Here is a 13,613-nt window from a genome sequence, read left to right on the forward strand (position 1 = left end):
AAAAAGTTCAATTTTTTTTTACATTTCAATTCCCTCCTTTCAATATATATTTCTCAAGACCCCTAAATTTTGATTTGGGACCAGTCACTACTCTTTCTAGAGACTAGATTTAGTACCTTCACAAAAACATACGGAATTAAAGACCGAAATAAAATCTCGTCCCAATACATCTACTTTTAGAGAGGATTATTGACTCGTCCATAAATATTGGTCTTAAATAAAACTTTTTCTTGTAGTGGATTCAAGCTCTCAGGCTTAAGATTTCATCTTTTTCAAGCAATTTTCGTGGAGTTTCTTCCCTAAAGGTATGGTAGTCTTCATCCTTGACTTAGATTCTCTCAAGGAGCCAATTTCAAAGATGATTTAAAGTCTCTAAAGTTCCCCAAAAATCCTAGTTTTCAATCTATGCATGGGTTCAATTCCAAAATGATTTCAAAAGCTTTTATATGATGAATTATGAATAGAATGTTGAATTAAAGATGAATTAAGACGAGTAATCCTATTAACCAATGTTTTCCACTAGATTCTTAAATTGTGAATTGTGAATTGTGATTGGGAATTGATTCATCATGAAAGTATGTTGAATTGTTTATATTTATATGGAATTAGTTTTTGAATCATGTCAATTTCCTTATATATTTTAGTATCTTAGATTTATGGGTTGATGTTTTTTCATAGCCTTGGCAGTCAAGTTCATGAAGGATCTTTGTATGATTATGATGTGAAGTATATGTGTATGATCTAAATGAAAGTGTTATGATCATGTATAGAATGTAATTGTGTTATGATTGAATGTTCTTTCTCAATTAACTCTTATGAATTATGAGGTTATATGTGAAAGGTTATTATCACATACACACTCATGAATGAAGAATGAATTAAGTTTCTATGAACATGTTAATGATGATGTATCTATTGAAAGGCTATTCTCAATTGTACTCTAACGAATGATAATGATATTTTGTGAAAGGAATTTCTCACAATATGGGGATTCTTAGTTGAAAGGCTATTTTCATCTTTGAATGTATGAGCTATCGAATGAATGAACGTTGGGTTTGGGATGGATACTCATCCATGAGTCGAGGCGGAGTATCCAGTAACAATCTCTTATCCCATATTAATGAACTAATGAAATGAATGTCAAGCATTCCATGGGGAATAATGCTAAGCCGTTAGTGGATATGGCTTGAAATGGGTGTTCATCCGTGAGTTGAGGTGGGGTATCTAGTAGCAATCTCTTCAGATGGGTGCTCATCCATGAGTTGAGGTGGAGTATCTAGTAGCAATCTCCTTATACCATAAACTATGTGCCCACATAGGTCTAGCTAGTGGATCCACCGAAGCTAAAACCAATGGTCTAACCTTAGGCAAGTATGAGTTTCTTATCCGGTGAGGGTGACACCGGGATTCCATGAATTGCTCACATGGTCTATGTCGGTTAAGGCTTACCCCCATAAAGAGTGTTAATGAACTATGGCTTCTCAAGAATGCACTACTTAGTGTGGGTGGTAGTATGGGATGCCATCCATGCATTGAACAAGTAGGCTTTGAGAGTTGTCGTGGTGTGTTTCTTTATAATGCTAAGTGTAATTAATTTGCTCTTATGATGATGTAATGAGAGTGTTGGTTTAATGTCTAATTAATGTAGGTGCTCTAAAAGAAGCTAAGGAAGAATGTTGACTTATATGTTTAAATGAAATGATACATGCTATACTTGGATTGTATTATGAGTTACTTCCTTGTCATGACTTATTGAGTATGAATGTGCCTTGTCTATGGTGACTTCAAAGAAGTACTTAGTGTGAGTAGTAGTATGGGATGCTACTCATAAATTGCACAGGTATGACTTAGAGTTTCCCTAGGTGATAGTCTGAATGTTTTGATATGACTTATTAAATGTTTATGTCTCTTATGTATGAGTATTGTGTAAAGATGGGAAGGATGAATGGTAAGTTCAGTTTTGGTGACCTTAAGTTCATCCATTTGTTGCACAAAGTATAGCTTGAGGATTACTTGGTGTGAAAGTTTAATGTGAAGAAGTGGCTTATATGTTGATTATGTTCTAATGTAATGAGATGACTTGTATGTTTGTTATATTTGTATATGATGCATCTTATGCTTATGCTCACAAAGTTTTCCCTAATTGGCATACATAATGACTTTCAAATAAAATATCCTTTTCACGCATGGTTTTTGCATGGCTATCATGCTTAGGACTTAATTGTGCAAACCCATATTCCTCTTATTTTACCGAAGTGTAGGTTCCGGCATTTGAGTTGATTTTCTCTAGTTGAAGCTTGGATTTGAGTTCTTCCAAGGTTAAGTACTATGTCCTCAAAGATCAAGGACAAGTATTGCAGTTATTTCTTTCATGTTATAGACATTTGTTAGGCTTTCTATTTTAAAGGGCCGTGACCCTACTTTTATTTCAAGATATTATTTAGATGGCCATGTGAGACTAGTAGACTTCTGTCGTGTTTTAAATCAAATTTTGATTGTATGGATTTAAATAAGTGTTAAATTCCGCACTATTTTAATTATATTATGCGATGACATGCTATGGCACTTGTAGAAGACTTTTCGGAGTCTTGTACGCCCTGTCGCATCTAAGGGGTACTCCTGGGTCGTGACAAACATGGTATCAGAGCACGAGGTTTTGGAAAAGGTTTTAGGATTGATGTCTCACAAGCCACATCTAGTAGAGTTTTATTTATCGGTGTGAGTCATGACACATCTATGTGTGAGAGGATATAGAACGTTAGGAAGCTACACTTTTACCATTATTGTTGAAGTCATTCCATATAGTCTAGCTCTATAAATGTCCTTTTCCTGATCCTTCTCTTGTGTTATAGGATATGAATACAAGAAGGATTCCCGCAAGAAGAGTGGAAGAGGAGATTGTGAATGAGAGAGTTCCTCCCCAAGGTCCTCAAGGTTACCAAGTTACTCAAGGCAACCAAGTTTCGGTTGAGGATCCAGCTATGATCAACGAAGAATTTAGGTCGGCTCTTTTGATGATGGCTCAAGCCATAACTACTCAAGCCCAAACCATGATGGCTTAAACTACTTGGGGTGTTGAGGCTCATGTGAACCCTATTATGAGCACTATGGCTTCTAGGTTCAAAGACTTTGTAAGGATGAATGCTCCGGTATTTTTTACTTCCAAGGTGGGAGAGGACCCCAAGAGTTTTTGTATTAGGTGTATATGATAGTCAATTCTATTAGGGTGACTTCTAGAGATAAAGCGGAACTAGCTTCTTACCAATTGAAGGATGTTGCCCAAGTTTGGTTTACTCAATGGAAAAGCAATAGGCCGGGAGGAGCGGGTCCTATAGAATGGGAGAAGTTTAAGAAAGCATTCCTTGGTAGGTACTTTCCCCGTGAGAAGAGGGAAGTTAAGGTGGAGGAATTTATCAACCTTAAGCAAGGTAGCATGAATGTGGAGGAGTATTCCTTGAAATTTACCCTATTGTCTAAGTATGCTCCATATTTGGTGTCTAACCCTAGGGATGAGATGAGTAGTTTTGTCACCGGTATATCCGACCTAGTGAAGGAAGAGAGCCATACGGAAATGCTCCATGATGACATGAACATTAGGCATATGGTGTATTCTCAATCAATTGAGGAGTCCAAACTTGAGAGAAAGAATAGGGAGATGAAGAAGTCTAGGTCCGATGAAGAAAGTCAACCAAGGTAAAAAAAGAGGTTCTACAACCAAGATTGCTCAATGTTCAACAATGATAGGGTGTCTAACCTTAATTCCCAATGAGGAAAAGGAAGTGGTACTTCTTTTGAGAGATCTATATGTGTCAAGTGTGGTAATCAACATTTGGGTAAGTGCCTTGCCGGTATGGATGGTTGTGTTGGGTGTGAAAAGTAGGGTCATAAGATGAGAGAATGCCCAATACTCTCGTAAAGAGGAAGAGATGCAAAGCAAGCTTCTCTTGATGGCCCGGATCCTAATGCTCCAAGGAAAAATCATTTCTATGTGCTTCAAGCTAACAAGGACAAATGAGCTCATCCGGATGAAGGCACCGGTATGTGGTAGTTCCTTATAGTTGTGAATGTATTGTTAAGGTTCCTATGTTATTTTCATGTTAGCCTTAGTTGGGTTACTCCTATGTGGGGGATAGTATGTTGAATAGTAAGGTTGTTGAGTGTTCCGATATCCTTATCTCTTTCCTTCAATTCCTATTCAAGCTAGAGACCACTAGTTCCTTGTAGCTTGTTTCATGATTTGGAGTCATCTGTGATTATTTGTTTCCATGGTCTCATTATGTTATGCATGTTCTTGGTGAATTCATGTTTAAATGAGAAAATGAGTTTTTATGATTTATGTACCTCATGTTGATTTGCATTTAGTTTGAGTTACTTATATGCTTCATGAGATGGATTGTTGAACATGCCTAAATGTGTTTTTAAGAGTATTTGCATAATGTGCCTAATGATGTTATGATGAGCATGAATTGAGTTGAGGAAGGCAATTCCTCCAATAAAATGAGAAATGTTGAAATTTTTATGCATAGTGAGTTTGTAGATATAGTTCCTACTTTCTTGAGTTGCATGGAGCATGTTTGAGATGGAGATGATGTTTCCTCCTAGTTTTGTGCATTGTTTATGATCTTGCACGCATGATGGGCTGCTAGTCTTGAGTCGTTAATCCCTTAATGTGTTTAAAGTGTCATTCGACGGTGAATGTTCCCAAGTGTGGGATAATGTAACGACCCATAATATGATTAGGTGAAACTAGAGCCTAACGATTTTGTTTTTGAGTTTGGTGTGAGGTTATGAGTTGTTAAATGTTGACCCGAGCTATGGTTGAGGGGTTTAGGGATTAAATGTCAATGTAGGACCCCCCATATACCAACCAAGGGTCCTTGAGGGGGACCCTAAAGCCTAACTCCCAAGACCACAAAGAAACCAAAATGTGATGAGATTCCATAGGTCAATGCCCCTGTTGGTGACCCTAAGACCCAAACCACGGACCAGCAGGATGGGGCGTCACCCCATCTACGGTCTGTAGGTAAGGGGTCGTAGGTCACCACCTGTGATCTGCCTACTTTCGACCAAGTTGAGTAACAGTCTAGTAAATTCTTTTTTAAGTTAGTTTGGTTAGGGGACGGTTATTATAGATTTATTAATGTTTTTTAAGGGTTTTTAAAGTATTAAACTCCTTTTTCAAGTCATTTATTCAAATCACAAATTATAAACCTCCCCTCCCTTCCAAAAGTTCTCTCTCTAGAAGCCTCCATTGGAGATGAAGGTTTAGGCACTCAAGCTCAAGATTTCATCTTTTTCAAGAAATTTTCTTGGAGTTTCTTCCCTAAATGTATGTTAGTATTCATCCTTGACTTAGTTTCTTTCAAGGAGCCAATTTCAAAGATGATTTCATGTCTCTAAAGTTCCCCAAAAACCGTAGTTTTCATTCTATGCATAAGTTCAATTCCATACCCATTTCAAAATATTTTATTTGATCAATTATGAATAGAATGTTGAATTAATGATGAACTAAGATGATTTATCCTATGAACCCATGTTTTCCCCCAAATTCTTAAGTTGTGAATTGTGATTGGGAATTGATTGATCATGAAAGTATGTTCAATTGTTTATTTTTATATGGAATTAGTTATTGAATCATATCAATTTCCTTATCTATTGTAGTATATTCAATTTATGGATTGATTGTTATGACCTGTAAAATAAATAAGTGAAACTAGAGCCTAACTAGTGAGTGTGTGAGTTTGTCATGAGGTTTCAGGTGGTTTAATGTTGTCCCGAGTCATGGTTGAGGGGTTTAGGGGTTAAACATCAAGGTACGACTCCTCAATGACCACCCTAGGGGTCCTTGAGGAGGACCCTAAGTCTAACCCCAAGGCCGGCCCAAATGAGCAAACTTGCCAATTTGAGGGTGACCTACGGAAGGGGTCCAGGACCCATAGGTCCATCCATGCCCCGTGGATGGCCTCCATAGGTCAAGGACCCCAAAACACAGCTGCAGCCCCAAACCACGGTTGGACAGTACATCCCATGGTCCCACCTACAGATTGTAGGTGGGTGTCTCGTAGATGGCACCTGTAAAAGCTGCAATGGGTTCGGCCTAGTGGATGGTGAATTGGTAAATTCACCCTAAGTCTTGTTTGGTTGGGGGACGGTTTTAATTAGTTATTTATGGTATATTAAAGGTTTTCAAAGTATTAAAACATATTTATACTTCATTACTTGAAAACCCCAAATCAAAACCTCCCCTCCCCTCCAAAATTCTCTCTCTAGAAACCTCCATAAGAGGTGACGACTTCAACCTTCCAAGGTCAATCTTCAATGTTTTCAAAGGATTTTCAAGGGAATTTCGTGGGAATATATAGCAAGGTATGGTAGTCTTGATCCTCATCCAACTTTCCATTCAAGGAGCCAATTCAAAGGTTATATCAAAGTATGAAAAATTTAGGGTTTTACTCAATTTCATGGGTTCTTTCATCAAACATTTTCAAATAGTTTCTAATGACAAATTACGATTGTATTGGTGTTTAATTAATGATTTTTGATGAAAATACTCTATGAACCCATGAATTCTCTCAATTCCTAAATTGTGTCTTATGAAGTAGGTTTGTTGATCATGAATGAATGTTGATGTATTATGACTAAATTGATTTAGGTTGTTGAATTGTATCATTATACATTCCTTAATTGTAGTAAATTTTTTGTGTATTGGTGACTTTTGATGATGGCCTTGAAAGGGAAAGTAATGACCTAATTATATGTTGAAGTAGAATCGTGCTTGAACTATTGATCCACTTGAAAGGTGGAGGTGTTTATTTACTATGTATATTGTGGTATTGAATTGATGGATATATTCCTTCTACCTTACATGTGGAGGTTAATGTATAATTATGATGTGAAGCATGTGTGTGATCTAAATGAAGGAGTTATGATCATGTTTAGAAGCTAATTGTGTTAGGATTGAATGTTATCTCTCTATTAACACTTGTGAATGATGATGATAATGTGAAATGCTATTCTCACACACACACACACTTGAATGAAGAATGAATGAAGTTCAATGATAATGTTAATGATGAAGTACTTATTGAAAGACTATTTCTCAATTGTACTCTAATAAATGTTAATGACTTTGTTGTGAAAGGACTTTCTCACAATAAGGGGGTTCTTAGGTGTAAGGCTATTATCATCTTAGAATCTATGAGCTTTCCAATGAATGAATGAATGTTGGGTTTGGGATGGATGCCCTCATGTGAGTTGAGGCGGGGTATCTATTAGCAATGTCTTATCCCATAATAATGAATGAATGTATTGAATGTGAAATACTCCAAGGGGAATAATGTTGTTAAGATGGATACTCATACGTGAGTTGAGGCGGGGCATCTAGTAACAATCTCTTGAGATGGATGCTCATATGAGAGTTGAGGATGGGCATCTAGTATCAATCTCCCTATCCCTTAAACTGTGTGCCCACATAGGTCGAGCTAGTGGATCAACTTAAGCTAAACAAACGATGGTCCTACCTTAGGCAAGTAAGAATCCCTTTATCCAGTGAGGGTGACACCGGGATTACATGTCAAGCTCACATGGTCTATGCCGGTTAAGGCTTACCCCCACAATAATGTTAATTAACTATGCCTTCATAAGAATGCACTACTTAGTGTTTTTGGTGGTATGGGATGCCATCTATGTATTGCACAAGTAGGCTTTGAGAGAGGTTGTGGTGTGTTCCTTTATAATGTTAATAAAATGAATGGGCTCTTGTAGTGAAGCTAATGAAGAATGTTGACTTATATGGTTAATGTAAATGATACATGCTATACTTGGATTAATGATGAGTTATTTCCTTGTCATGACTTGTTGTACATAAATGTGCCTTGCTTATGCTGACTTCAAAGGAGTACTTAGTGTGAGTAGTAGTATGGGATACTACTTACACATTGCACAAGTATGACTTAGAATTGTCTTAGGTGATGGTCCTTTTGATGATATTACTTTTGTAATGTTTATCTCTTATGTCTGAGTATTGTTGAAGATGGAAAGGCTAAATGGAAAGTTCACTTTTGGTGACCTTAGTGTGGTACCTTGGTGTGTATGGTTGTATGGGACGATATCCATACATTGCACAAGGTATATCATGAAGGTTACTTAAGGTGAGGGTTTAATGTGATGGTAATGGCTTCGATGTTGATTATGTCTCTATTGTTGGTAAATTACTTGCATGTTTGTTATGTTTGAATATTATGTCTCTATTACTATTGTTCATGAAGTTTTACCAAAATGGCATAAAAGCATGACTTTCAACTAAAATGTTCTTTTTACGCATGTGTTTTGCATGGCTATCATACTTAGTACCTAATTGTGCTAACCTATATTTTCTTTACCTTTATGAAGTGTAGGGATTGGCACTCAATTTAATTCTCCCGAGTCGAAGCTTGGATTAGAGTTCTTCCAAGACTTCTTTTGGTATGTCGTCATAGATCGAGGACAAGGACTTTTAGTGTTTCGAGTTCTCTCATGTTTTAAGACTATTGTTAAGACTATGATTGTAAAGGGTCGTGTCCCAACTTTGTTTCAAGTATTGTTTTTAGATGGCCATGTGAGACGTTAGACTTCCTCTTGCTATTAAATGAATGTCTTTAGATTGTATGGTTTTTGAATAAAAGTTTTTAAATTCCGCACTATTTCTAAGTACCTATGCAATGAATGAGATATGAGGCTTGTATAAGACCCCTTTAGGGTCGAGTACACCATGTCGCTTTCAGGGACAGCCTTGGGTCATGATAAACATGGTATTAGAGAACAAGGTTTTGGGAATGATTTTAGGATTGATGTCTCACAAGCCACATCTAGTAGAGTCCTGTTCATCGGTGTGAGTCGCGACACATCTATGAGCGAGAAGCTATAGGACGTTTGAAAGTTACACTTCTTTCATTATTCTTCAAGTAATGCCTTAGAGTTTAGATCTATAAGGGTCCTTTTATCTAATCCTTCTCTTGTGTTTATATGACATGAATACAAGAAGGACTCCCGCAAGGAGAGTGGAAGAGGAGAATGTGAATGAGGGAGTTCGTCCCCGAGATCCCCAAGGTCCTCAAGGTGGCCAAGTTCCTCCAGGCATCCAAGTTCCGGTGGACGTTCCTCCCTTAACCAATGAAGAGATTAGGTCGTCTTTGCTAACTTTGGCCTAAGCCATGACTCAAGTTAATCAGGATGTGGGGCCTAGGGTGAATACTAATGAGAATACCATGGCCTCAAGGCTGAGAGACTTTGTTAGGATGAATCCTTTGGTTTTTCTTGGCTCTATGGTGGGAGAGGATCGCCAAGAATTTTTGGATGAAGTGTATAAGATTGTCAATGCTATGGGGGAATATTCTAGGGAGAAAGAGGAGCTTGCCTCTTACCAATTGAAATATCTTTCCCAAGTATGATTCACTCAATGGAAAAGCAATAGGCCTTTAAAAGAAGGTCCTATTGAATGAGAAGAGGTAAAGAGAGCATTCCTTGGTATGTACTTTCCCCGTGAGAAGAGGGAGTGTAAGGTTGAGGAGTTTATAAACCTTAAGCCAAGGTAGCATGAGTGTTGAGGAGTATTCCTTGAAATTTACCCTATTGTCTAAGTATGCTCCATCCTTAGTGTCTAACCCTAGAGATGAGATGAGTAGGTTTGTTACCGGTGTATCCAACCTAGTTAAGGTAGAGTGCCATACCGTGATGCTCCTTGATGACATGAACATTTCTAGACTCATGGTGTACGCTCAATCTATTGAGGATTCCAAACTTAAGAGGAGGGATAGGGAGTTGAAGAGGTCTAGACCCAATGAACAAAGTCAACCAAGGTCCAAAAGGAGGTACTACAATCGAAATCCTCAATGGTCAATAATGATAGGTTGTCTAACCCTAAACCTCAAAGAGGGAATGGAAGTAGTTCTTCTTTTGAGAGGCTTAGATATGCCAAGTGTGGGAAGCAAGATTTGGGTAAGTGTCTTGCTGGCACGGATGGGTACTTTGGGTGTGGAAAGAAGGGTCATAAGATGAGAGATTGTCCAACACTCATGCAAAATGAAGGGAAGATAAACAAGGTTCTCTTGATTGGCCAGATCCTAATGCTCCAAAGAGAAATCGTTTCTATGTGCTTCAAGCTAACAAGGACAAAGGAGCTAACCCGGATGAAGGTACTGGTAAGTGATAGTTCCTTATGGTTGTGAATGTTGTATTGTGATTCCTATATTGTTTTTCATGTTAGCCTTAGTTGGGTTTTCTCCTATGTGGGGGATGGTATGGTGAATAGTAAGGTTGTTCAGAGTTTCGATATCCTTATCTCTTTCCTTCTATTCCTATTCAAGCTTGAGACCAAGAGTTCCTTGTAGTTTGTTTCATGTTTTAGAGTCATGTGTGATATTGTGTTTCCATGGTCTCCTTATGCTATACATGTTCTAGTTGAATTATTGTTTAAATGAGAAAATGAATTTTCATGAATATTAATCCTCATGTTGAGTTGCATTTGGTATGAGTTGTCTATATGTTTCATATGGTTAAATATTAAACATGCCTAATGTGCTTTTATTGAAGGGTTGCATAATGTGCTTAATGATGCTGTGACGAGGATGATATGATTTGGAGAAGGAAGTTCCTCCAATGTAATGAGAAATGTTGAAGTTTTGGTGCATAATGAGTTTTTAGATGTATTACCTACTTTCTTGTATTATATTGACCTTGTTGATGTGGAGTTGATGTTTCCTCCTAGTTTTGTGCATTTGTTTATGATGTTACATGCATGATAGGCTGCTGTTTTGAGTCGTTAACCCCTTAATGTGTTTTAAGTGTCATTCCAGGAAGGATGTTTCTAAGTGGGGGATAATGTAACGACCCGTAAAATGAATAAGTGAAACTAGAGCCTAACTAGTGAGTGTGTGAGTTAGTCATGAGGTTTGAGGTGGTTTAATGTTGTCTTGAGTCATGGTTGAGGGGTTAAACGTCAAGGTAAGACTCCCCAACAACAACCCTAGGGGTCCTTGATGAGGACGATAAATATAATCCCAAGGCTTCCCCAAATGAGCAAACTTCCACTGAGTCTAAGCCTGATTTGAGTTGTGCATGCCTTAATTTTGTTATCGGGGGTTGCGGAGTTGAATTCGGAAGTTGGGTCAAAGGAAGGAACGTTGGGTCATTTGGTGAGCTGGGTCGAGCTCGCCGAATCACTCGATTGTTTGCCTTAAATCCCCATCTCACCTTTAATTTAATGCCAAATATGATGTTGAATTATGTAACTTTCGGCGAGAAGTCTTTGATCGCTAAAAGCATTCGGCGACTCGCCGAAAGACTTCTGGTTTGCCCTTTGTCTGCACCATTCTATTCTCTATGTACTGTACTCGGCAAACCATCGAATTAATTGCGCGCTTCGCCAATTGGTTCAGTGAAATGATTTTGCCATTGAACTGCCTTGCTTTTGTATGAATATTTTCTAACTTTTTCTCGAGGCTTTGCAGAAATGGCTAGACCGAAAGTTGTTGGAAGAGATATGTCACCACGATAAACAAGAGGGAAAAAAATTAGGAAAAATACAAAGGTAACAAATCCTCCCAAAATGGATAATAAGGGCAAGAAGCCCAATGCCAGCAAGAGAAAATATCCCCGAGACCCCACTATTCCCTCGTGGAGACGTGGATTCTTCACAACTATCCACTCCTTTTTGGCGGCTTATGACTTGGAAAATCATAGTAAGTCAGCTGCCACTGAATCTTCTGAAGAGGCTCCGGGGGCCATTATCAAATTCAAGGCTGACACATCGGGCACTGATGCCCAGACAAATGGAGCTATTATGTGTATACATGATTTTTCTCTACCTCCCTCGCTGTCTTTCTTTATTTTAAATTTTGGATATTCTCTTATTTGCATTAGAGGAAAAATGTTTTTTTTTGTTGTGGTGGGGTGAGGCCCACCTTCGTGTGCCACTCGTTAATCGTGTTTTGTGTAAATATTTGAGTTGTTAGCTATATTGTTTTGTTAATTTTGCTTTCTGTGGATGTTTGAGCTTATGGCTCCTTTTATTTTAAATTCCAAAAATGACCCGTCCAAAAAAATTTGCCACCTCTCATGTGTTGAATGTGGCTGTTCTTTTGCAAAATTTAAGTGTCAGTTTCGATCAATATCGATGACTTGAATAGTGCTCTCAATCGAACGAACATAAATGCACGGCTACAATGAGGCCAAAGGAAGTTGCATAGACAATATGTGAACTCTTTGCATCTCGTTATGACTAGCCTAGTATCAAATTGAGTCTCTTATGATGATCCTTGCACACTAGCGAACGTATGGAGTCTTGTTTGACTGTAGTGTCAATGCCTGGTGTGATGAGCTTACTTTAAACCATGCCTGACAGATCCTAGAATTTGCCCCATTGGTCCAGTGAACTAAGTGATGCTATCTCTTGATATGATCTTAGGCAACTTCTAAGAGTGTGAACCAATTTCACATATACCTCTTTTGTGACCTACCTTGTGAGTGTGTGAACCGCTTTTGAACACCCCTTGAGCCTTACCTTTCTTCGAAAGAAACTTGATGAAAAATAGACCTTTTTTATTCATTATCCATAATCCTTATGAAGTTATGGTTAGTTGAATAGCCAACTTAGGCCAAAAGCCTAAGTTGGGGTGTGGTGATAAGATAAGGGCAAATCAAGAAATGCAAGAAAGTCCCCCTTACCCATGGTTTTGAATAAAAATGGAACCCCTCCATATAAAAAAAAAAGAGAAAAGAGAAACAAAAGGAAAAAGAATGAAAAAGAATATTCTGGAATAAAGTACAGAAGAAATGGGGTTCCCAAACAATCCATGGAAAGTGAATAATAGGTTGACTTATGAGCACTAAAGAGAATGATGAAGGAAAAGGAAAGGAAGTATTGTGAGCACCACATTTCATGAGGATGAAAGTCACTAAGCCTAAATGACCACACCTTTGCATTCAGCCCATTACAAGCCTTGAGAAGACCTTTTTGATCTTGAGTTAGCTGAAACAAATGTTGAATGGAAAATATGGGCAAACCTATGGGGTAAATGATACATTGTGTGAGTGTTGCATCTGATACCGAAGATTTGAACGGTGAACCATTGTGTGAATATGGAATCATTCTTTGTGTGAGGGCATTTGAACACTTTGGTTGGGCTTGAACTTGCATTTGAAAGCGAGTATTGTGAGCATGAGGTTCTTTGATATTGGTGAGTCACAACTTGAATCTTTGAGTGCACATTTGATCTTTGCATAAGTAAATTGAGTCTTCTTGTGTGCATTCATGATTGAGTCGTGTGTAGCACTGTTCGAGACACCCTTTTTGAACGGCTGAACTTGAGTTTGCTTGAGGAAAAGCAAAATTTTAAGTTGGGGGTGTTGATAAGTCTACCAATTGGACTCATTTAGTGCTATATTACTATAGAATTAGTGTCCTCAAATGCATATTTTGTCTCAATATCTGATGAAAACTCTTAAGTTTCAGGTAATTGAAGTTTGAGGGAAAGCATCGACACTACTTAGCAAAGAGGAGCAAAAGTAGCTGAGAGATAGAAGAAATGAAGACCTGAGAATCGTCGAACCCATTCGGCGTGTCGCCAAACTGGTCC

Source organism: Solanum tuberosum, unplaced genomic scaffold (assembly GCF_000226075.1).
Source record: "Solanum tuberosum cultivar DM 1-3 516 R44 unplaced genomic scaffold, SolTub_3.0 scf00655, whole genome shotgun sequence".
NCBI lineage: Eukaryota > Viridiplantae > Streptophyta > Magnoliopsida > Solanales > Solanaceae > Solanum > Solanum tuberosum.